Source organism: Dermacentor andersoni, chromosome 2, assembly GCF_023375885.2.
Source record: "Dermacentor andersoni chromosome 2, qqDerAnde1_hic_scaffold, whole genome shotgun sequence".
Taxonomy (NCBI): domain Eukaryota; kingdom Metazoa; phylum Arthropoda; class Arachnida; order Ixodida; family Ixodidae; genus Dermacentor; species Dermacentor andersoni.
Window position 1 is genome coordinate 11428114 of NC_092815.1, and position 26003 is coordinate 11454116.

Genomic DNA, 26003 nt, shown 5'->3' on the forward strand with positions numbered 1-26003 from the left:
ACCTTCCGGGATTATTAGTAAGAAAGCTCGGTAACTTTACATTAAAATAATGGCTGCAAGCTTGAATTCCGCGATGGCATTAGGAAGTTTCGTCACCCTGGATTCGTCTCCTCCTTTAATTTTTATTGTTCTACGCAGTCTTTTCAGACGGCGCTTTGCCTGAATTACTTCTTGGGTTATCCAGGGATTATTTTTTGGCGGCCGCTTGGTTTTAGTGGGCACGTAGTTTGTGACGCAGTAGAGGACGATAGATTTTTACTTATACTCGCCTATTATACTTTAATAGGCGAGGGAAAATGTATAAAATTATGCGCTAATAATATTATTTTTGTGGTTACCGCCTTATTTGCGTAGCAGGAAAAGTTTGAAGTATGAATCATTTGCAGCCTCGCAGAGGAACAGTGGCTGGCGGTTATGAGGCCGTGGGTGGGGCTTCGCTGCATACTTAAGTTGCATCCGACTATAGTTTCGTTTTTTGAATTACCTCTAGAAGAATTATAGAGAAATATATATTTGCGGAACAATCACATTTCTTTTGGATCCTTCGTTTACTGCTCTTCCAAGTGCCAAAATTGACTCTTATTGTTATTTGGGAGGTTGTGTGACGATGCGTGGCCGCCAGTCCCGTGCAACCGCATAGAGCGCAGGACGCTGCGGCTCTAGACATGCTGCACCCACCGTGAAGGTTAGAAAAAAGCCCACATAAGCACAACAGAGAAGTGGCAACATTAGGCGGTTTGATAACTGTACAAGCGTCATTTAAGACACACGGAATTGCTCCCCACTTCTGGCGGCGTTTACAGTAACGAACGGCACACGCGTTATCAGAATGATAGCATTGCCTGTTACTTTCCTGTCGGGAATGATAACGCGCATGCCGTTCGTTACTGGAAAGTACCGGGCTCGCCGCGTTAAAGAAAGAAAATGCGGACAAGCAGATGACGATTATCGTTGTGTGGCAAAAGGGTGTAATTATGCTTAAGAGTGTATGCTAGCCACCATACCCTTAGTATAAACATATCTTCTCTGTAAAAAAAAAAAAAAAAAAAAAAAGTTTAACGCAGTGATTTTCGTCTGGCGACAAAAAAAAAAAGTCGCTTCCAAAGATTTTGCGCATCTATAGCCAAGCCGATCCATGCCTAAAGCTTCCCAAAATGGCCGACTGCATCGTCGAAATCGTTAATACACTCTAATCGTTCACTTGATTTTTCGCTGCATTGGAAATGCAAGCGGTTAATTTCGCCGAATGAAATGTCTCGACGCTTTTCAGCGCCTGTCTCGTGCTTCTGAAAAGAGCTTGCGGTGTTGGCGTGAACAGACAGGCAAGTGGACGTATTTATGCTACAGTTATTGAACAGTTACTTATCGATACATCTTGAAGTTAGCCTACAAGCTGTCGTTAAAAGTTCCGTCTTTCAGTAGACCTTGTGCAGCGTACTCTCAGCTCAATACGAAATTCTTGACTGCGTTCTCGAGTTTTGTTTAACGGTAATGAGAAGGAGTTAGATAATGCACAGAGGCAAGGTTTTGTCTGGTCTTGCAGGAGTCCCGGGTGCTTTTTCCGCCGCGTACACTGTCGCAATCGTTACACGTCTGAGGAACCAGACTGGCGGCGCATAGGTAAAGCCGGCTGCCAGTGCAAGCCGCAGTCCCCTACATTGTCGCTATAAAGAGGAAAATTGTACGTGTACTAAGTGTACGCAACGTTTCTTTGTTTAGTATAATTTGGCGGTGCCTCCAGCAGACAAAATGTGGATCCCATACTGCTCCGTCGGTTTGGGCTCGGCAATGCCTCCGCGTGGCGAGCGCGTTTAAGAGAAAGCTTTAGCTCGGGTGTTCCAATCTAAATACATGTAAACGCAGTATTCGTTTTTCTCGGCAACCACTGCACCAAATTTGACGAGGTATGTTACATTTAAAACAAAAGCTTAGAATCTAGAATTTCTGCTGGGTACACAAAAGGTTTAAGCGAAACAATTGAAGCAAAGCGGGGCATGGTGCTTTCAGTGCCCAATTTTTTATAGAACATGTAGTTTTCCATTATAAAGGGGACTGTAATGTGATGTCTTTAAGTAGGGGGTTGTCTTATATTCAGAGTCGACTTATGTTTCAATATGAACGGGAATGAAGTGTTACGCAATCCTATTAACGAAATTTACCTCTGCTGTTTAGTTTCCATATTGTGCGTAGAAGCAACAGTGCGTGCACTTTCAGCTGCTCAGTTTATCTTCAATGCTGCTCTCATTTTGTAGAGTTCATCACTTGTGCATGTGCAACACATTGGCGGAGGCAATATGAACTGCATTTCTCACTAGCTGGACAAGTCAGAATGGCAATGCACCTTGGAGAACAAGACTCGAATTGTGAAAGTCTGGTGGTAAGTCTAAATTATTATATTTTCATTTATATTTGGTGTTAACTTTCCAGCGCACTTTCTATCCTATTGAAGAAACATTTAGCCCCGTTTGGCCTGTTTTTTGAGGGCCTTACATCAGGCCCCCTAGCAAGTTTTAGTTTACACTGCAATTTAAAGCTTCTTGAGACCCGAATACAGCCATGGGACATAATTACTTTTCAAGCTGGTTATTATTGCCTCCAGGCATGTTACGAACATGAAAGATGTTTTTTTAATAACATAGTTTTAAATAACTGGCATCTTCTTTAAATGTCACAGTCATACGTAGACAGGCTAAGAGCTGCGTCTCCAACAAGTGAACATCTCATGTTCGCTATGGTAAAAACTGTATTTCATTGCCTGAACACAGAGGTGAAGATGGAATTATGTGTAGTAGACTGTTACTTGGCTGCTGCACCCTGGATTTTCATGCATTAATGAGGAATTCAAAACGGACTTCAAGGTTGCTTCCTGCTGTTTGTGACAATGCAGAGGTCTACATCAATTTAGTGTGAAATTTCTTGAAAGTAGATGAAAAGAATATGAGTGAACCACTTTCGACAGTTCCACATGCATTGGACTTCATATCCATGATGAATGTTTGGAGTAATGACTTCAGACTTCTGGCATTACTTTACCGAAATAATCTTTTAAACTGGTTTATTATTAGAGGAGACAGAAGAAATTGAATGCCCTCTTACCATACCACCATGAGGTGAGCGTGACTGCCAACAGAGACACACTCTCCCTCTGCCTTGAGTAGCATCCGCAAGCGACGTTCCTTCCTCGCCTTGTCACATACTTGAGCCGAAGAACCACATCGGGTTCACGTGACTAGCACCACCCGCTTTTTTTTTCTTATCCATTTTTGTTGCGTGGCACATTTTCCACCGTGGCATTGTGCAATCTGAATTGGGCGATTTACCGAAGTAATGCGTCATGGCGAGCGACACGACTGTGTTTTGCGTCTCACTGTTTGTTTGTGTTGCCTTGACTCTGGCTGGGTGTGGCGCTTTCTCGAGAGGGAGGAAAGTGGCGTTTCATTTGAAATTTCAGCTGTCTGTATGACATGCACAGATTTGTCATGAATATCTGTGTCATGTGCTGTAAGGCTGTAAACTTAAGAACAGCATTAAATACATTCTCTTAGTGGTGAATGCAACGCATATTTATCTTTTGCGCACAAAGCAAATGTGAACAGTGTACAGTGCTCCCACTTCTGCGTCAGTCTGATAAAAAGGCCAACAAAGAGTGATACTGCACCAAATCAACTATCTTGAAATTAGGAGACATACTAGGGATGCTTCTGCAGCAGACATGATTGACCAGAGAGGTTAACAATGTACAGCTGCTTGCGGTGACCAAATGCGCAGCACCATCAGTTTTGTGCCATGCTATAATTCTATCAAAACCGCCTAAAATTCTTGCAGCTTTTTAAGAAACGATTAGTGGCACATAAGTGTGCCTTTTTTTTCCTGTTTTTTGAATGTATATTTTGCTCCCACATAGCTGATGTGACTCAAAGGTTTATAGTCCTGAAAGCTTGTTTGCTTTGTTATGAATGTTACCAAAAACTTACGTGTGCAAGCTTACCTCTGCCCACACTGAACGCAGACACAGTGAGTTTATTTAGTATGGAAAGCTAAAATAATGTAGTGGCTGCACTATTGTTATGAATATGTCGTAGTGATAGATGTTGCTGATTTTATGTAGTGCTTGTTTTCATCACTCAGGATATCACCCAAAATACTAAGAGGCAAAAAAAAAAATGTATATAATGTTCACAAGATATGGTTATGTGACGAGTAGAGACTGGGTGATGGCAGCCGATTGAGGGAACGAGCTCGCCTGCGGATCTTGCAACCACAAGAGGTTCAAGTAGATTTTATCGCATTAAAGTGTAACAAGTGACTAGGAAAAAAAAAGCCTGGGCATGTCATCAAAAGATACCACTGGGAACAAAAGTCTATGGATCTACACGCACCATGAAATACCCAATTTTTTTTTCTTACTTGCCATGTTGGCATACACTGGTCCACAGTAAAGTTGCAGAATGGGGCGGGCCCTCCATTTCATTCCTGCTTGACAAAGTTGAGATCTCTTAATTCCACTCTTTTTAACTCCCCAGAATGCCAAGAGTTGTACCATTCCTCCAACTTTAAATGAAACTCTTACTATACTGGCTCTTTCAGTATCTACCTATAGGTCACTATCTCTGCCGTGGTACTTGCCAACAAAATGGTATTCTACTTATTGTGAAATTCTGAAGTACTGGAGAGTGTTCCAATGACAAGCTTTAATTGCACCTAAACACTGAGCTTTAGTTGCCAAGAATGATTCTATTTAGCAAGAGCATGCTTGGACTACGACACAAGGATGGAGGCCAAAAAGTTACTGCCCTTCCACTGCTGCGAAGTGGGGTGCAAGCGAAACTTGGGATCTGTGGCTTTTTGTAACGCCTCACGGCGAGGGCGGCACGTCAACGTCGACCCCTTTCTCAAGTTCCCGGTGGCATCAATCAAACACTGCCTGTTCTTTGGCCAAAGGCACAACACGTGGCCTGCTCCCACTGCCATTCCTTCAACACAGCCTGCTCTTCGGCAGAACAGACCAAACGCAGACTGCTGGGCCTGAACTGGTGTGGGAAACTGCGAGTGTCAGGCGAGCGAACACACCCTTTCCCTCCTCTGGAGGAAGGGGACGCCCGTGATTGGCTCATGCCTTGCGCTGCTTCTACTTACCCACCTTAAAGGCAGCGTTTGATGAACTGACAGTGGCTGAATCGGTTAGCATGGTGGTCTCGCAACCCAGAGGTCGGTGGTTCGAATCCGCAGCCTGATAAGCAATTTCTATTTTTGCGCAGCTTGGGTTTTTTCGCGCGGTAACACCGACACCAGTGAGGCAATACAAGTTTCTGTTAAAAAGGTCACAAATGGTTGCATCTTATGCCAGTTCCTGTGGACATTCAGTGTTATTTTTCACTGTCAGAAGTATCCTTGAAGAAAAAAGGGGAGGGGGGCCAACAAAGTATCAACACTAAAGAAGCAACGTCGACGTAGATGGTAGTTGAAATAAATCGATGATTAAATGTTGATTATGCTGTCATGTACGACGCACAAATTGTGTGGATCTGGCGAGCTTCAAGCTCACCTGTCAGCACTCTCATTGGTCTGTTGAGCATGTGTAGCGTTGGTAAGATTAGCATTTCCTCTCTTCAGCGTTGACTGCTGCATTGTGGCGTGGTGGAGCACTGCCATTACGAATCCCCTCACAAACTATGAGCTACCAAGCTGCACTAAGACCAGTGCACCAGTTTCACGTCTGTGCGCACTCAAGGATGACAGCACGCATTGCATGCGAACTCAGATGTGCATACATACAAATTCTTGATTACGTCTCTCATTGTACTGTTACACTAAGGTACGTTTTAATACTGCATAAAATTACTGCTTAATTTGCACATCACATAGCATTAATTATAAAAAATTCAGCATGTGCATATTATAGCCGGCTATAAAGAAAAAAAGTTACAGAGCTCCTTCCAACATATCATGCTATGTTTCGCAAGCTGTTCCAACAATGAAATAGATGATTGCACAATGGTGGCCGCTTTTCATAAGTTAGCTTCGCTGGAATACATCTGTGTTAGTGGCAAAGCATACGAATTTGGTTTCGTGTCTTGGTGAACTGTGCAAGCTATTTCTGGCCCAAATTTCTTTTTAAAGAGTTGCACGCATTCATCATCCTATTTTAAAGTTCAATGCAAAATGAAGGTGCCTCCCTGCAATCTCCAATTATCATTGTCTTGCACTAGCTGATGCGAACTTGTGCTTTCAAATTTCATCATCTCACCTAGTTTTCTGTCATCCTTGACAGAATTTCCCTTCCCTTGGCACCCATTCTGCAACTCTAATGGTCCACTGGTTATCTACCCTATGCATTACATGGCCTGCCCAGCTTCATTTTTTCCTCTTAATGTCTACTAGAATATCGACTATCCACACTGCTCTCTTCCTGTCTCATTGTCATTTATCATTGCATTGCTCTTTGTACGGCCCTTAACATGTTCTCGAGATTCTTCGTTCACCTCCAGGCTTATGTGCCATACTGCATGCTTAGAAGAACAACGTGTCTACCAAGTTGACATTTTCAAATTCCCTGATTTTTTCAGATTTCACAGAACTTTGTTTTATGTCAAGATGGGCTGACACCATGTCACCTGATGCTGTCACTCTCTGGTAAGCATGTTAAAAAAATAAAAACAATCCAGTTTGAACAGTAAGGAGTAGTGGTTATTTTATTCAAAATAGAAAACTGAAAAGAGGGGTTTGTAAAATGCACAGCTACTAAAATATCTTCGAAAGAAACTCGGTGCCCTTTTACTCTGTGAAGGATGACCAGCAAAGCTGCGTACGTGGGCCCCTTAATGGTGAACTGCACCTCTACCGCGGGTCGGCCTGGTATTGCACTACCTATGGGATTGGCCCATGTGTGGGGAGTGCTTAAAGCCTGCTTCATCTCCGCCGCAGGTTTGACTGGCGTTTCACGACCTTCGGGATCAGCCCACATATGGGGAGTGCTTAATGCTTGCTTCACTTCTGCCTCGGGTTGGCCTGGTATTGCACTTTCTTCGGGATCGGCCCACCGTATGAAAAATTGTTGGTCTATGCGCGGATGCGATCTGCCAGATCCTCACCATAGACAGCTTCACGGAAAAAAACGTGGTCTAGCTCACGGCAAATAGAGTCAAACATTTTAAAATGCGAATAAAAAGAGATGCATACAAAAGCAAATAGAGCTATTTGTATCAACTGATAGCAAGCTCATTGGTATCATGCCCGAACTTTGTCACATATGAGATTCTCCAAGCAACTGGAAAGTCAACCTCAACTGTCCTGACATACTCTCAGCCTGCGCATAATGCCTCAGTGTTGCATTTCACTGCTTTAAGGGGTTTATTTTGGTTTGGATGTGGGTAACCTGCATCTTAGCCTCAGCCAACACTTTGCTTTTTGAGCGCAAGCTCCTTCAAAGAGGCGGCGGCACAGTTCCTTTCCTGATCATTCCTCAATGCAATGGTCCTTCCTATTCTTGTCCTTGTTACGCTGCGTGTTCGCCCCATGGATGAAGCATCCTTTTGGTCAGTTGTACCGTCCGATTTTTCAGACTCCCTAAGGGCCGCTACAATGTCAGAAAAAAAAAATGAATGCATGTCTTTTACTGCCCTTAAGGGCCCAAATCGCCACAGGCACGTCCGAAAAATCTCTGAAGGTCTGCCAGTACACTTATTAGGCATATAGGTGCTTGCACTCTTGACAGGAGACGGCAAGTGCACGTGAGTCTAACAATATATGTGCTGCGTCCCATACACTTCACCGCGTAGCATCACTGTGCTGAGGCAAAGCAGCCTTTCGAGGACTAGCAATATGCAACGCGCCGTGCTTTACGAGGATTGCAGAGGCAGAGTGGGTACCTTTGCTGACAGCGGTGAATTCTTTCAATGAAAAAGACAGCACCAAATGTCAAGAACCGTAATAGCATACCTAGGCCTAGCGTTCCCGCCATGGTGATTACAGTGGCCAGTGGATCTGCGTGTGAGAGTGTCAGTTCAAGGTGGTGAGATAACACGGTGGTGTTGGCTTTGATTAATGCCATATCAAATCTGCAGTTGCAGCACATTCGGAGTGCGGATCAATGGTGAATATCTCGGCAACAGTGGGGACAAATTACTAGTGATTGAGGACCTTAACCAAAAAAGTGTTAGAGTGGGTTTGAAGATTAATATGCAGAAGACAATGTTGAAGAATTCACATCGCCAGTCAGCCTCTAGAGTCTGTACAGGAGTAAGTCAGTTGCTCGTAAGGGACCCTGATCATGAAAAGGCAGACTCTAGAATAAAAATGGGGTGGAATGCATATGGCAGGCAATACCAAAATCATGGCTGGGAGCTTACCACTGTCATTGAAAGAAAAAAATTAAATTATGGGGTTTTACTTGCCAAAACCACTTTCTGATTATGAGGCACGCCGTAGTGGAGGACTCTGGAAATTTCGACCACCTAGGGTTCTTTAACGTGCACCTAAATCTAAGTACACGGGTGTTTTCGCATTTCGCCCCCATCGAAATGCGGCTGCCGTGGCCCGGATTCGATCCCCATCCTCGTGCTCAGCAGCCCAACACCATAGTCACTGAGCAACCACGGCGGGTGTCACTGAAAAGAAAAGTGTACAACTATTGCATTCTACTAGTGCTAACTTATGAGGCACACACTAGAATCGGGTAAATACCGTAATTAAACTTTGTGATATATGGTTCTTGATTCAAAAGTTTCCTATGGCAAGCATAAATGGGAGTTGTCGACACGCGATCACACGTGTTGAATGCATACATTGTTTCCTACGCATCGCCGAGCTGCCACTAAAGGGGTCGCTATTGGGTTCACCATAGGGGTCAACAGCGAGTCACTGTTCCAAGTTCAAGTTATCCTGTGAAGGCCAATTTTACAATCAAAATAAGAGATTCGGGACTGTAGAAATGTATGACTGCCGGCCAAGACCTTTGGCCAGGATTGAATTACCCGGAGTCGAATTAACAGAAGTCGACTGTACCATATGGCAGTGGACTTTGCAGCAAGAATGTATCTCCTACTACACATAGCAGAATATTGGCATGCTGCAGTGCTCAGTGGCTGCAGAACAGTAGACTCCTATAAATTTGATCTCGTCTGAAAGTCCCAGCCGACACACGTGCATTTCTATAGGTCCAAACTTCGGTTATTTTGATACTAAAATAGGCCTTCACCCAATAATTCCAACTTGAGCAGTCAGCATGCATGCTGACCCCTACAGTGAACCCAATAAGCGACCCCTTTGGTGACATACCTTAGAGGACAGTAGATGTGTGAAACAGACTTTATCTCCTGCAGGAAATGCATATTTTCTGTCTGCCCAGGAGGAGCTCCAAGCAATAATCACAGATCAAAACGTCTGATTGTGGTATTCACCATTTCTAATGTGCCATCTTTAACAAAACTTTCTTGGCGATTTTCGTATGCTTTACCGCATAACACGGATGTATTGCGGCGAAGAAGACTTTGGAAAATTGGTTGCAATGTGCAACACATTGGACCCTTGTCCGTTTTTTTTTTTAAATAAAAATTGTGTGCGCATTTGATTTCTCTTTCATTTTAGGGGCTTTTGTCCTTTCTATGCTAGTTTACACTTTGGACACACAGGCAGCGGGCGTGTGTTTCACTCTGGGGCATGTTAGAATCTGTACGTAAACCATGGCAAATAAATCAGTCATGTGTGTTGGCATTTCTTCTGCATCTTCTTAAATTTGACCCACCAGATAATTCAATCTGTTTCGTCAGTCCCGTCAGAGTCGAATTAACGGAATGAAGTCAACTGCATTTTGCTTGCTGCTCAGAAGTATGAGCTTGAATAAATAACATAGCATTACAACACATAGGACATAAAGGAGACAAATGAAGTGCTGCAACATGTGCCAACTTGCCTAAGTTAGCACTATATAAGCTTGAACCCAGATGTGCCAGCTGCATTAAGGTTGTGACAAAATGTAAAATCGCATGTGTTGGAGACTCAGTAGGTTGGCTTTCCTTCTTGAAAAAGTGTTGCAGAGTGCCTGTTAAGGATTCACTGATTGATGCTGTCAAACTGTCAACAAGGCTGCCAAAAATTATTCTTAATACAACCCTTTCATGGACACAACAAGGTAACAAATTGTTTTGTGTGTGAAGCATTAAGAGTATATTCGTGATCAAATATTGTTCTTAAAAAGTGACCTCAACGAGACAGCACACGAGACTGCACAAGATCTAACTCACCCTGTGAGTTAGCCCGGACTCCCTCTCGGCAGGATGGGCAAGCGAGCGTGATCCCCTCGTCACAACGATCTCACCCAGCATTACAAGTTAGTCAAGAGAACCATGCCGCTACCGCACAAAGCACCCAATAAAGCACAAGAAGTCACGTACAGGTGGCTTCAGACAGGCACCTACGCATGCCCGGCCTTCCTGCACAAAATCTTTCCGGACGTGCACCCTCACAATGCGTGTCACTACTGTAAGGATATAGCTAGCCTTGATCACATGCTCTGGGCTTGTCTCCTGGTGCCAGGACCACCAAGGAAGAGTGGGACCGAGCTCCACACAGCTCGGACCTTGAAGCACAGCTCTGGGCTGTCCATCGGGCCCGCGACGCGGCGGAGGGGCATGGCCTCTCTGTCCCGACGTGGGAGTGGCGCACTAATCGCACGTACCGACAGACGTCAAGAAATTTATTCATCCATCCATCATCAAAGCAGTTGTCAGAAAACATTCTGCAGGGAACAGCTAAAACACTATGCATTTCTCATTATAGTGATATTATGTGTGCGTGAGTTTAATAAATAGATAATTTGCAGGTGTGTGTATGGCAAATTCAGATGCTAACTTCACCAAAGTCATAAAAGCACACAGCGCTCTACTTAAAAGGAATCTGAGCATTTGGCCACTGTTGTGTCACTAATGTGCACTGTCGTAGCCGTCTTCATTACCAAGCAGAAATACACCCAACAAACTATTTTTCAGACATGCATGAGAATTCGGGTATCCTTGCAACACTGCCACATACCTCACAGAGGCAATTAATTATAAGCACAGCTGAAATTTCGGATGCTGAAACGCTTTGCCTTCAAAGTGCGGAAGGCACAACCATTGTAGAAAGTGTTGTATAATGCCGGTTTTCAAGCGTCAACTTTGCTGCAATATAGCTTGCTACGGGAAGAGGCTTATGCAATGTATCGTGGTGGAGCATACCAGCAGTGAAAAGGGGCCATTGTAAGATTGCATGATTTACATTTTTTTATTTACACACATACATACTCTCTTCTGTTACAGCACAAGCACCAAGAAGCCTGATAAGTGTTGTGGTTGGTCTACAAAATTAAGAAAAATTAAATTATGGGGTCTTACGTGCCAAAACCACTTTCTGATTATGAGGCATGCCGTAGTGTGGGACTCCGGAAATTTCTACCAACTGGGGTTCTTTAACGTGCACCTACAGTAAATTTAAGTGCACGGGTGTTTTCGCCTTTTGCCCCCATTGAAATGCGGCAGCTCTGGCCGAGATTCGATCCTGCGACCTCGTTCTTAGCAGATCAACACCACAGCCACTAAGCAACTAGGGCGGGTACAAATTAAGTTCCTTGCCTACCCAAACAAAAATGTTTGCAACATGATGTGCGTGGTATACCGTCCTTGGGAAGGCAAGCTTAATTGGTTGCTATTGGCTTTGTGTCTTGCTTCACTCTTGAGCAGCGCTTACTGACTGCACAGTAATAATAAGCTCCACCAAATGGCTAGATTACTTCTGTACTACTCCAAGTGTTCCAAGAAGACTTTTGGAACACGAAGTAGAAAAAAAATTTCTGCTCCTAAACTGCTCCAGAATGTCAACTTTGTGCTTGAAACCCTAAACTGTCTTGACCACCACTGAGGGGTTGATCTTGAACATCACTTATATACTTCAGATAAAATCTTGAGTAACACTTACTGGTTGTCTAAACATTTTGAAATGGTTTCACAGGTTCTAATTTAACACTTATATGCACTTTTTAAAACAACAGTGAATAACGATTTCGGTAACATATTTCAGTATTCTACAGTTGATTTGGAGGATTATGCGCCATCACTGGTCTGCAATTATGGAAGTTTAGAGATAAAAAAATGGGGGCACTAATGCCTACGTTTTACACATTGCAACTTGCTACCTATGCAACTTGCTATAAAACTGATTTATATAGTATTTGAAATTACCATAAGAGTATGTAAACAGCTGGGGTTTCATAGTTCTAGGTTCTTGTTATGTTTTAGACTAGCACCTCCCTTTAAATGGCAGTAAAAGGCATGCATTAATTTTTTTTTTTTGGACTGCCTGATTTTCTAAATGTTTTGTTTTTGCAGTCCTTAGGGAACCACCCACCGCCACCAAGAAAAAGCACTTTTGACTGTAGCAGTAATCAGTGATTCGCCTAATTGGCAAACAGTTCAGGATGCCAAACAGCCTCGAGACAGCTGTACCTCTGACAGAAGGCACTAATACACAGTGCAATGCACTGTTTCTGCACTCTAGACTGTGGGATTCTCATCCCGTACCTTGGGTCAAAGGAACGACAATCACAAGGGCATTTATTGCACCTTTCATAGATCAACGCCTGCTAGCCGAGTTGCTATCCACAAAACAATGCCGATGGGCGTGCGACAAATTGCGGAAGTCCGACTCACTGCGACCGGATAGCGAGCGAATACGTTCGCCCCTTGCTGGATCCCAATGCCTGGTCGTTCACGCGTACGGTCACGCGAACGGTGGCTCTTTCGCACAAGGCCTCACGAGACGATCTCGCAGAAGCATGGATCGGCGCACGGGCGGCACGTCCGTGCTGCTTGCCGTCCCGAACCAAAGAGGAAACGTGTTCTCCCTTGCGCCCCCAAGTAACCCTGCCATGAGGCGGCGTTAGCAGCGCAACACTCGCGCCATCTCTCGCGTGGCCTGGGGCCCGCGGCAAAGCCGCAATGCAGGAGACGGAAGCTATGCGGGAAAAACAACATATAAGGGGACGTGTGACAGTCGCGCATCCCCACACGACAAATGTGATAAGAGCTGTATTATGTGACCTATTATAACTCCGTGGTGACAATACAGACAGGATATGCAGGGCATGTAGCGATGAGGACAGTAGCAATGGAATATCACCAGTGTACAGAGCGCTGAATTCATTCTTGCTCTGTTACTGATAATTGAGAACTCCATCAAATGAAAAATTAAGAGAAATATCATGTGTGAAGGAATACTACTCATCATATCTATTGCAATTATTCTCGGACAGCATTCCCTCTTTCTTGCTTTTATTATTAATGCATTTATATAGTACTGCTCACCTGCTGTTCCACGTGTTCGATCGACACATATACGATCAGTTCCAAGCCTCTTGAAAAGCTCCTGTTGTGGTGTGGTAATGATGACTAGCATAAAATCTCTGTCATCCAAAAGGTCCTCATTTTTTTTCTCTAAAAAAATGGCACTTTTTGTCAGGTTGTCCTTGGTGTTTAAAGAAGAGCAATGGGTTTTCCTTTTCACTATGCATCCTCTCAACCCAGAGTTGCACGCTCACATAGTCATTATCGTGCAGCCGCTCGGTCTTCGAGACTCTGGCATCCCTCATTATTTTGCGGAGATCCCGCTTGCTTAACAGGTTAACGCGGTGGAATGTCTCATCCACGTTGGACCGCACATTATCCAGTACTGCATCCATGGACACGCCTTCTCGCAGCTTGTCTTGAGAGAGTAGAGAAAAAGTGTATATTAGTTGAAGCATAAGTAAAAATTACCGAGCACGCAAGGAAGTGAAATGGGCACTGATGAACATTTTTAATATCATTATTTAGAATTCCTTTAATTGAATAATGAGTTGCATTGACTTACAAAAACCTTTTGCAATGGTGTGTGTTAAATAGTTCAAGCTGTCGCAATTTTTTTTCTTTTTAGGTCAGCTCTTTGCAAGGACATGGTGCTATGCAGCCTTCAGCTGCTGAAGAGGCAAGATTACATTTCTGAATTACACTACACGATTACATTACATTTGAAGAGGCAAGATTACATATTTAAGTGTTTCAATGTTTGGTGTCATTGATAAACCGTCATAGGGATTATCTGCACCAGTGTTATCAGGTAGGTAAGTGAAGAAATTTATTGTGTGTACCAAGTTTACAGCTAGGCTGCCAATTTCATCCTTCACTGTTGGTAACCTTGTTCGCACAAAAGACATTACTGAACCATTGTAAAAGCATTGCACTGGACTGGACATGTGCAGATTGTGGTTCAGATCCTACCCAGGGCAAAAATGTCTTCCACATTTAGTTCCTTTACTAAATATTGCCATTGTTATCAATTTCTATCCTACAGTTAGAACTTAATTTTCCAATTACATTCCATAGCATAAGTTATTGCCACTTCCATAGTGGCATGCCACCATAGAAGGGCAAAACAGTCTGCAATCGAAAACATGTGCAGCATTTCCAGATTAACTTAAATATAAACATCACTGTTACTGACTGAATTGATGCACATAATTTGATTAATGTCAATATAAAAATTGTCAATTAAAGCTTTCAGCAATTATTTTTAATGGTTGATTTATCAGTCATTCATCCATAACAGAGCAGACACACCTGTGAACGTATGCTTTGAAGGCTTGCAGTCATGTGGGTTTTTGAGTTAAAGGTATTATTTCAGTCAAGTAGAGTACTGACTGGACACTTGAAGCTGTTTTACGAGTTCATGTCTAATACCCCTGTCACACAGCAAATCTAATGTCATTTACAATGAATGACATTCGCTGATAATGCCATTTCTTTGGTGTCACACGGTAAAACGTAAGGACATTTTCGAAAATGACATTTACAAACAAATCAGTTCGCCAAACTCATTCGCATTCGTTTGGAACTGAATCTGTATCCTCGACACCACGAGTTTACCAGTGTTTCGCAAACAGTACATGCTTCTTTTTTTTGTTTTAACAAAAAATCACTATTATTCTATCCATTTTATTACCTAATTATTGCTTTAACGACATTGAAGTCCATCACATAGGTAAATACAGAAAACTACTCTCAGTCCAGTGACCAGACAGCCATCTTTAGCTTTCGCTGCAGCAGTCGTGTTGGTTCTCACCGGAGCATCGGCCGCGGCCACTTCAATTGACTTGGCATAAAAGCGTGCGCGTTTTTTCCTGTGGCACGCACGAAGAATGAGGATATTAGAAGCTCGCATGCACATCAGAAAGGCGATGACATGCAACTGCCCTTCTCGTACCACTTTAGCAGATGTAGCGGACGCGCCTATCGTTCACTTCGCCCTGTTGCTTGCCTTAGCTCGACTCGACTTCGTTGGCAATGTCGACAAGTTAGTAATCGAACACTACGGTTTGAAAACAATGATCACATATTCTAGTGGAATTTAGCATACTGGAAAATAATTATTGGACAAAAGTGGGTTTGAGGCGTGTCTTTTTTTTTTTTACTATCGTCATTGTCATCATTTTCAAATGACATTAGTTTTCGCCGTGTGACAGGGGTATAAGCCTAATTATCGTGATTGTTTCAATCATGTTTCATTCACATAGCTGATTCATGAGCGTTCAAAATATTTAGGTACCATATTTTCCAAACCATAGGTGCCACCATTTTCTTTTCATTTTCGTCCAAGCGTATTGTAGAACAGTATAACTTATATATGCAAGACCAACATGAGACATTCTTTTTCTCCAGCAATGTACTTGCAGTTTATTTTGTCTGCTAGAATGTGCGGCTCATAAAATTTTTTTTTACTGAAGTTTAGTGCCCTGAAATGGGTAAGTACGACATTTTAGGATAAGTGTATAAACATGCACAATCGCATTTCACGATGCTGACCCAAGTTAAGATAGATGCATCTTATACAATGAGTTATATACACATATTTTTTCTTTGAAAGTTGTGAAAAGAGGGGGGAAAGGGGGTGACTTGTACAACAGTTCAAATTATAGTCCATAAAATATGGCACATGGTTTGTGAGCCCTACATATAGTAGAGTAAAATACAACTTGAGCTGATGAAAGTTTCACATGGAAAGCACATCTGTGGATGACCTACAGTAGTGGCGAGAGGTCGCAGTTTCATCGATGTCTGTAATACTTGCACTTCAGTTTAGGCAAAATGGCAGACATAATTATGTACAATGCACCTTAAGTAATCCCAAGTGGAAATTATTCCAGCTTACTGCTATTTTGAGACATTGAATCCCACTAGGATCATAAGTCATACCAATACAGTTAACTGAAAGCCTGAAAAATAAAACAAAAAGAAAAAGCCACAGTCTGCTGCGTGGCCTACAGTGCACCAGGAGGCACTACACCTTCCTGCTTGGTACATGAAGTGATGCAAACAAGTATAAAATAACTAAAGTCGTTGCCTGCAATAAGAATAGCCATATAGATCAAATATAGGCCACTGGCTGTGCCAAGGTAGTTGTTACCGCTGTGAAATTGGAGAACGGTTCCCTTTTTTCTCTCTCTCTCTGAACCCTTCAGGCATTGATACAATGTAGCAAAATGATAAACATGTTTATGATGTCATTAACTATAATGCCCTGCAGTCAGTAAAGGTGGCCTCGAATTATGTGGAAATTATGAATTTCAAATGAATTTCATGTGCTTCAAGTTCATTGCATGGTCTGGCATGAGTATTGCCTTGTATTTGGGATGTTGAAAACTCAACAACCACTCTCTATGTATTATAAAGCAGGGCAAAAGCGGTTTCTTACCAGCAATAGCAGCTCTTTCAGACTTGGACAGAAAAACACGACCCAGTTCAAAGTCGTGGCCTCTGTGCTTGAATTGGAAAACCACATACACACCTGTGTTGTCTTCAGTCACAGCCATTGCCGCAAAACACCTTTTTCCACACTTGACACTCGAAGGCCGCTTCAGCTTTTGTTTACTTGTAGCTGTGGAAAAAGATAACCGGGTAGTTTATTCTAACTTAAGCACTGGACTTCCAACACATGCTTAGTGGTGGTTCTACTACACCAGTTACACCATTTAGCTACAATTCAACTTGCCTGAAACCTGGCTACGCGAACTGCGCAAAGGTGTGGTATTTTCACGCTTTCAGGGCAACGCAGCGTTTTCAGCAGGGGTACGAGAAGACTTAAATATAAGAAACAAATAGTGAACGTGCAAGTAATTCAGTTTGAGATGGATCATCCACTAGACTTTTCAAATATTGAGTAATATTTGCAGTAATGCAATGGATTGCCTGAGGTCAAAGCATTGCATGCAGCATTCCAAGGGCACTTGGTTTGTCTCGAAACAAGAACAAATAAAACAAATCTGGGTTTTTACATGCCAATACCACGATCTGATTATCAGGCATGCCTCTCTCAGTATAAGTTTCGTCCTGGCTGTCAACACCAATCGAAGCAATTACTATATGCAATGCTAACAGGGTACGGTGACAAAAGCAGCATTCATAGCAAGCACAATGGCATGCGCTAAGACCCATTGACCACTGGAAGGCACACAGTTTGCATTGCATACATGTGTTCTTGCACGTGGTTCAGAACTGTATGGCAATTTGTGATCTTTTAAATACAGGAACTAACTTCTGTGCACACTTGTGATAGTTGCTGACTTGTGAAAAGAGGGGGAGGTTACTTGTGCCAGGTTCAAATTATTGTCCGGAAAATATTGTATATGGTTTGTGAGCCCTGCATATAGTAGAATAATATACAAGTTAAAGTGATGAAAGCTTCACATGGAAAACAGATCTGCTGTGATCTTGTGGACTCGTACAGCAGTGCTTCATCAGTTATCAAAAACTCGTACTAATGATCTCGGAAACAATTGCCAATCGTACCAATATATTAACACCAAGCTTCCTGTAACTGCTTGCAGCCCATATCACAATCACCAAAAGCTAATTTCATGGCACACTACCCTGACCATTGGCCCTAATCAGCACTGCTTCATCAGGTCGGTTGGGTATCAGTAACTAGAGCTACAGTTAGCTGATGAATTGACTCATATCTATTTGCAGTTGAATCGACTCATATCTATTTGCAGAGGCCAGCAAACCACCTTGTAACAAAATTGAGTGCATGGAATGGTAGCAATGTTGTTTGTGTCCACCACTGCCATCTTTGCATCCATTTGTGCTATGGCACCTCATTCTGGACGCCGTTCATAGCCTCGCGGCAGTCTCTTGTCGAGCTTCTTGCATTGTTATCGGGTGTAATACACTTGTGCATATGCCATAGTGCATATGAAAGCACATGTGTCATTTGCAATGCACATAAGACATTCACCTTCACTTCTTTTGTTATGTGTGACAGAGCAAATTGTTCTAGTGCAGTTGTAATTTCTTGCCTCTCCGACGCCTAGGCACACAGCTGCTTTCATTAGCCCACAAAATTTTTATTTATTTACAAAGGCTTTATACCTACTCAAATGAAAGTACTTGCAACATACTGGCATGGTAGTAATTGGCTGGTTCTGGGTGTTAAAATTTTCTTAAATGTGTAAGCATTTCTATGCTTACCAAACGTCCATCACGCAAGATAAAAATGTGGGCCGATCCCAGAGATAGTGCAATACTGGGCCGACCCACGGCGGAGGTGAACAGCCTTCAAGCACCCAACAAAGTGAAAAGTGCATACAATATAGATAGAGCATGCAGCAGCGAGTGGCTTTACCTTTGTTCTGCCTGTCGCTACCACGAGATCGAAGCAGCGCTCGCAAATCTCTCAGCACACACCGCACCCTGCACCTTTCGCAGATCGCTTTCAAGATATGGGCCCGCTCTTCAAGGCAAAGCGACGAGAACATGGAGTTCAAGATATGGTCCACGCGGCGCATAATGGTTTGACGTGGATGGATAAGGCACTAAAGAGCAGTATCAGCTTATAATGATCAGAACGTCATCAGCACACCTGGCGCCGCCGTCTGCAGCAGTCCGTGTTGCTGCGACGCTGCTGTTTATACCGGTCATATTAACTTCCATAACACTCTTTTTTGTTCAAGTACCCTAAAGAGCCCAGGAGGCATAGGGGTGGGGGATGTTACGATTGGCCAGCGGGGATAGTGACCTTCTGGCTTCACTGCAATGAATCGCTTCGTGAAGCCAACAACACGCCCCCTTCGAATAGCCCTTCGGAGCCAGTAAGGCTAGACACCTTTGGCGGACAGGATTGTTAGCTGGTTCGCTGTCACCTTCAGGGACCAATTGGAGCAAGAAAACTCCTGGAAATGTTTGTTCTATGGCATTCCCCCATGTACTCTGGTAATAGTCACGGTCATGACAGATTCAGCAGCAAACTGCAGAGTCAGCTCGGGAACGACATGCCAGCTTGAGTCAAGCGTGACAACACCTGTCTATGAGGCCTCACTGGTTTTGGTGTGTTCAGTAAAACAAAAGTGCAAGAGAGTGTGTGAACCTTCGCCCTCAAAGGCGGGTACTTCGACGACTTTGGATGCTTTGATTGGATGAAGGTTGGATGGCAGCTTCCCCTGGCCTAGGGATCTAGTAAGGACAGAGTGTGTTTAAGCAGACATTTTCGGCTGTTCAGTGTGCATTTCAGTCATGCTAGACTGATCAGATGTAATGTTCTCCACCCTTCATGTAGATATTGTAAATAAATCCCCTACTCCTCATTCCTCCCTTCAACAACATCCTTAGCATGAATGAGTCGGACGATGGTATGGGCCAGGTACCCTTTTCATGGCAGACACCATCTCTTACAGGGATTACAATGAAAGGAGCAAAACATACCAAAAGTACACAACTAAACAAGAAATATGAATTGGAACAACATGAATTAGTGCAAAAAAACGACTTATTACAGGGTATATACAATGTGTGAAAAAACATAGTAATGACAAGGTTCAAGGTTCCTAAAATACTTGACTTATCACAATGAGCTGTTTTACATTACAAAACAATGGAAAAAAATTTAAGTATACATTACTAAACAGGAAAGCAAAATTGCATATTAAATAAGAACATCAAGAAATGCAACTGGAACGGAACAGCAAGGTAAGAGGTAGTTCAGATTTCTAGGAACAACTTCAAATTATGTACAAATGAGTCGTGACAAATAGCGAGGAGAAGAGGTGAGTGGAAAAACGGATTAGTGTGGGTGAAGATGGGTGCGATTTTAAGTTGGTGATCAAGCCGTCAAGACACATGTCACGAGCTAGTCTGATATTTAGAGTCACATGGGACAACCGACTGGAGTAAAGTTTATGAAAGAAGGACAATAGTGTCAGAAGCCTGCGTATATTGAGAGGAGCTACATTAATCTAATATTTTATTTCCGTAACTAGATGTATACGAGTAGTTTCTTGTGATGAAGCGAGCAACATTATTTTGCAGAGACTCTAGTTTGTGTTTGAGGTAGGCCTCATGAGTGGATTCCAAATTAAGAAGGCATATTCGATTTTAGAGCATACTAAGGTGGTGTAAGCCAGAAATTTGGTCTCGGAGTTAGCCGAGTGCAAATAGTGCCTTATGAAGCCAAGTGATCTGGTTGCTTTAGTAGAGTGTTCTAGTTTGCCGTTTTTACACTCTGCTAAGCAGCTGAGCGGAGCGAAAGCGTGAATGCACATGCGCCCTCCGCTTAGCTGCAAGCAGGCTGGTGGAGTCAGAAACACGGTCCGCTTACAAGCTGCCTGAGCAGAAGGTTGCTGCCATTTTTTTCTAGCAAGGGTGGTCGATGCACACACCCACTCTGGCACGTGCATCGAGGCACCTTGCCTGCCTTGCTCTTTACAAGACAGATTTGCACAGACGAAGACTTATGTCTGCTAGAAGGTGCGCATGCTGACCCATTTGAAAACCTCGCAGCGCGGGAGTATGTGATGCATGCTGTGCAACATGTTGGCATCAGAAAGGATCAGATTGGATGCAAAATGCAAGCTCGCTGGCTATCACGTTGCATTTCCCAAGATGGGGCTTTATTTTCCACTGGATAAAATGGACCAGTAATGCATTACAAGTTCATGTTTAGATGCTTTATGGACAAATAAGCTATATGTATTTATTTTACTTATAAAAGCTTTACTTATAAGTTTTACTTCTAGGTGCTTTTATTTTGTTTCATTACCCTGAATTCGGCCAGAAGGCACTGCAAATACGAAAGGAACATCAAGCGGAAAGCCAGAGAGGCCGAGATAATCTCGTGGCTGGCGGCAATGGAAAATAAACCTGCTATGAGTAACTACTGAAGAGGAAATAACAATATCGGGAAAGAAACAATCGATTATAACTCAAAGGGAAGCTTATTACTTTCTGAAATGAGCTCGGGATGCCTTAGAACACGCACTTATACAGCAAGATATAAGAAGGAAGAAGCATGTGCTTGCTGCGGTAAAGCTAGGGAAACAATAGAGCATGCTTTACTAGAATGTGAAATATATCTCCCCAGCAGTAGATTTAGGCACCACTGGCCTATATAACATTAATAAAATATATCCAGAGAGGGAGATTAAGATGGACTGCAATGATTGTAATGGCATCATTGGAATCGGACATATGCTGGCGGGGTGTCCCGCGACTCTCCCCAAACTCGTTGAAGAATGGACACAGTGGGAGAAAAGGATTCAAAGCCCATTGTTTCAGGACCAACTAAGGGCAGTCCAGGGGGCCCATGATGTCGCTGAAAGGCTTGGCCTGACAGTGCCAACGTGGGAGCAGCCCGCCTTGGCTTGAGAAGTCTAGCCTCCGGACATCATTACAATAAAAGTTTTCACACACATACACCACTGGCCTGCTTGAAGCCCTTGGGTTCAGCAAGAGCAGAGGGAAAGTAAAAATGTATGCAGTAAAGATTGGTAAGCAGCAAATGGAAGATTGGTGGACAAAAAGTAGGGAAATGTCAAACAACAGAGGCTTGCAAAGACAAAGTTCAGAAAGTTTGGTTATGGGAAGTCATCGTGGGTTTTTTTTTCTTTGTTAACAAAAGTAGAACACTAGGCAATACAAGAGCTTCATGGCGCAACCCACACATCTTTCCAAAGGGGACACTCGTAGCACCTATCCATCCGTCCCTCTGCTCCGCTAGGCTAGACATACAACTAAAACATGCAATCACCCACCACTCCACCATGTGGCTTAGCGGGGCAACTTGGAGCGGGGTGGACCGTAATGACACTAAACTAAAACACTCTAGTGAAAATCACATCTACGCAAATGTTCCACGACAGATCGGATGACAAATGAACACCCAGATATTGTGAATACCGAGGCTACGGGCATGTTTTATAATTATGCAATTGCATAACACGGGTTTAGCTGTAGTCCCAAATCTGATAGCTTTTGTTATATTAATGTTGATTTCCGCTTGCTTACTGCCCCACTTACGGAGATTGTCTAAGTAAGATGGAAGGTAGCAGGTGTCCTCGGGGTTAGTAGATCACGCAATCATCAGCAAATAGTCTATGAAACGCCTACCATTACTAATATCGTTAATATAATCTAAAAACAAAATAGGCCTGAGCATGGAACCTTGCGGTACTCCAGATTTGACATGATTTAATGGAGACAAATGGTCATTGATGAATACTGATTGCTACCGGTTAGTTAAAAAGATGGTAGTCCACCTAGTTATCCTCACATGTTAAGATCTGTCAGTTTATGAATAAGCCAGAATTGAGGAACCTTGTCAAAAGCCTTCGCGAAGTCTAGAGATATTACATCGATTCGATAAAAAGAATGAGTTGAGTTATGCAAGTCATTAATTCAAATCAATCGTGTAAAAGTCCATGCCGACTGATAAAGAAAAAGTTATGTTCTGTAAGAAACTTCATTAGAGCAGATGAAATGATGTGTTCGAGAAGTTTGCAGCACATGCTGGTTAAAGAAATTGGTCTGTAATTTGATGGATTAGACGAATCACCATATTTAAATATGAGAATTATGCAAGCTGCCTTCCAATCATTTGAGACGCATCCCGTGTCAATACATTGCTGAAAAAGCTTGGCTAAAATGCGACATATTGCAGGTTTGGATATCTTAAGAAGTTTAGGGCAGATGCCATCATGACCAGGAGCAGAGTTAGTTGGAAGATAATCGATACAGGACTGTACTACTTCAGAAGCGATATTAATGTTGTGCATGCTTGAATGCAAAATAGGGGCCTGAAAGCTACTAGGTACAGGAGTCTCATCCGTGTTGTTGAATTCAATAGCAACACGTGCCAGAGAAAGAATGTTACCATCCTTAGATAACGGTACCGTCAAGTTCGATAATTTGGGTTTCCTAAATTTTTGTGTCATTGCTAAGCATGTCTGAAATGTCATGGTTGAAAAATTTATCTTTGGCTGTTGTTGTTACGGTCCTGCATAAGTGTGCGTGCTCACGATAGGGCCTCCAATCTTCCACAGATGCTCATAGTTCAGCTCTGCAATATATAGGTTTCACATGCGTCGCAAACCAAGTGCTTTCTGTGCAGGCTGTTATTTTGAATTTTGGAATATGCTTTTCTTTTTAAGTGTGATCAGCCCATTATGAAGAAAAACCCAGTTTGTGTTTATGTTGCAATGAGGGAATGACTGCAAGAAGCCGACAGAAAAGGTGGAAAGGTCACTAACAAGCCCGCTGACATTCACGCAGGTGTAATGAAATATTAATTTCTTTCTATTTGCATGTTTCTTTAGGGCACCTATGAATTCACAATGCAAGATATTGTGGCCACTGATACCATCCAATACATTTTCCGTAACATTATTTGGTTCTGTGGCTAGTATGAGGTCAGAGTGAATCACCATGAGTGGGAACAGAAACAATTTGATGCAAATTGAAAGTTGAGAGCATGTCAGGAAAATATTGGCATTGATGTTTTTCTTGTGCCATACAGGGGTCGGCATCAATGCCATTCAATATTGGGATAGTTGAAATCGCCGACAAGAAATATTGGTGATGTCGGGTACCTGTTCTGGACAAAACGTAAAGACATGTTTAGATAATCCGGAAAGTAGTGGGATGAATCAAGTGGACGATAGCAGGCTCCAATGACAGAGGTAGAATGTGTGGGCAGACAGAGAGCAACCCTTACAATTTTGAGGCAGGAATTAGTTTCAATAACGCAAGCTTCCAAACTAGATTTTACTGCGATTAACACACCACCACCTCTCGATTCAGTTTTATGTTTTCTAAATAATGAAAACTGACGAGACAAGGACGATCCAAAATGTCGAATGACAACCAGGTTTCGGTGCCTAGAACGTCTACTGAACAGGATTCAAGATAAGAACAGAGGTGATCTTGCTTACGAAATAAGCTGCGGAAGTTTGACACAAGAATTGACACACATGCATCACAGCGTTCATTTTTTACATCACTGGGTTTTCACGAGGACGTGACGTTTCGGGAGGGCACTTACTTCATTAGTGGTATGGTCAAAGACAAATCGTGTTGTTTAGTAGAAGCTTGTCAAACAGAAGTTTGAACCTTTCAGCGGGCTTCTGTTTGGAACGTCCGAAATCTCGGAGTTTCTGGACTGCATCCTCATTGAAAAATCCTTATCAATCCACATGAGACGATTCAAACCTTTTTTAGTTTAAATGCATTTTTCAGAATGTGTTTTCTTTTTTAAGTTTAGGAATTTCACAATTATCAGCCAAGTATAGCCTTGTCTTTTCTGTCCTATTCTATGGGCACGTTCAATTTCACCAGCTGCAATGCCTAAATATTTAGAAACTAACTCAGTTACAAGCCCTTTTCCTGCCACGTCTCTGAGTCTTGCTCAATGACTGCTTTAAAGATAAGGTTGTTGTGACGCAATCTGTTACTGAGGTCGTCTACCACCAAACTTGTGTTGCAATTGTCCTGATTTTATGCTTTCCAGTTTGTCCTGGGTGTCAAGCATATGAATTACCTCGTGACGCCAGAGGTTCCTTCCATTTAGGAAAGAAGTTCAGTAACATTCGTTTGGACGTCTTTTACTTTCCCTAGGATGTCTCTCTGAAATTTTCCATTACAGGCTGCCGTATCCTTGAAAATGAGTTGATAATGACATTGGGCTGCGTGGAGATGAGCAAGTGGTACAATGCTTAAGCGTACTTAAGTCCCAGAGGAGTTTCTGCATGAATTTTTCAATTGTTTATAAAGGTTTCTTACCTATTCAAAGAAAAGTGTTTGCAACATACTGACGTGGTACTAATTGGCTGCTGCTGGCTGTTGGCCTTGGTGTCTTCCTTTGCTGTTGAGCAGCATTTAGTGAGTGAACAGTAATAATGAGCTGCACCAAATGGCTACACATTACTGCTGTACTACTCGAACTATTCCAAAAGGGCCAATTTTTCTGCTCCAACATGCACCATGACTACTTATTTCCTAGCCCAAATCCCTAACTGGCTAGGCCACCGCTGCATGCTGACACACCACCCACTGTGGGTGTGGGCTGTTCAGTAAGACAAAAATAACTGTGGCACTGTTCTTTTTGAGCTTTGTTATTTAATGAAAAGGCTTTGAATTCAGGCCACCAGTGCCACAATAAAGTATTGTTAGAGCTGCATGCCACCTGCATTACTAGCTGGGCCAGTCACTTGAAATCGGTGGACTATAAGGTTAGAGTAGAATCAAACAGAAGACATTTTTTTGATATACTGGCTTTGGACGTCCCCAAATTTTTGGGATGGGCCTGCTATAAATTTTACGTATTCATAACATGGGAAGGTTATGACGACATGTAACCCAGGCAGGCAATGCTTTTGGAAACGAACTTTAAACTTTGCCACTCCGACAGTGGTGAATAGAGTGATCTGTTGTCATGTTGAGCAGTACTACTTGCATCTGACCGCTGGATGTATTGTGTCACTGTTCATTATTTATTACATGTGCTTATAACATGTGCTCCAAAAAGATGTTCCAATCATTGGTGCAATCTACTAATACCAGCTACTTTCGCAATGTCCCTGTAGGCATCTCTTTAAATCCTTTTATGTCTAACACGATACACGAGGACTCCCCTGCAATCACTGACACAGAAATAGTACAGTGTAGTTCTAAAACAAA

At 42.7% G+C, this 26003-nt stretch overlaps 2 long non-coding RNA genes across 4 annotated transcripts in view; one reads left to right on the forward strand and one right to left on the reverse strand.

Annotated features, from left to right (window-relative positions):
- Positions 1–19158, forward strand: LOC126526344 (uncharacterized). Of its 3 annotated transcripts, none has more exons than XR_011892698.1 (4): positions 8–1322; positions 2253–2377; positions 6567–6633; positions 13942–14070. It is a non-coding gene; the product is annotated as an uncharacterized lncRNA (long non-coding RNA). The 3 variants fall into 3 exon arrangements; XR_011892699.1 differs by adding an exon at positions 18768–19158 and having other exon boundaries at positions 23–2377; positions 13942–14124; XR_011892697.1 differs by having other exon boundaries at positions 1–2377.
- Positions 12443–26003, reverse strand: part of LOC126543015 (uncharacterized) — a 16936-nt gene continuing 3375 nt past the window's right edge. The window contains exons 2-3 of the long non-coding RNA XR_008615016.2: positions 16849–16938; positions 12443–13731 (exon numbers count right to left, since the gene is read on the reverse strand). This is a non-coding gene — a long non-coding RNA (uncharacterized lncRNA). The remainder of the gene's footprint in view (positions 13732–16848; positions 16939–26003) is intronic.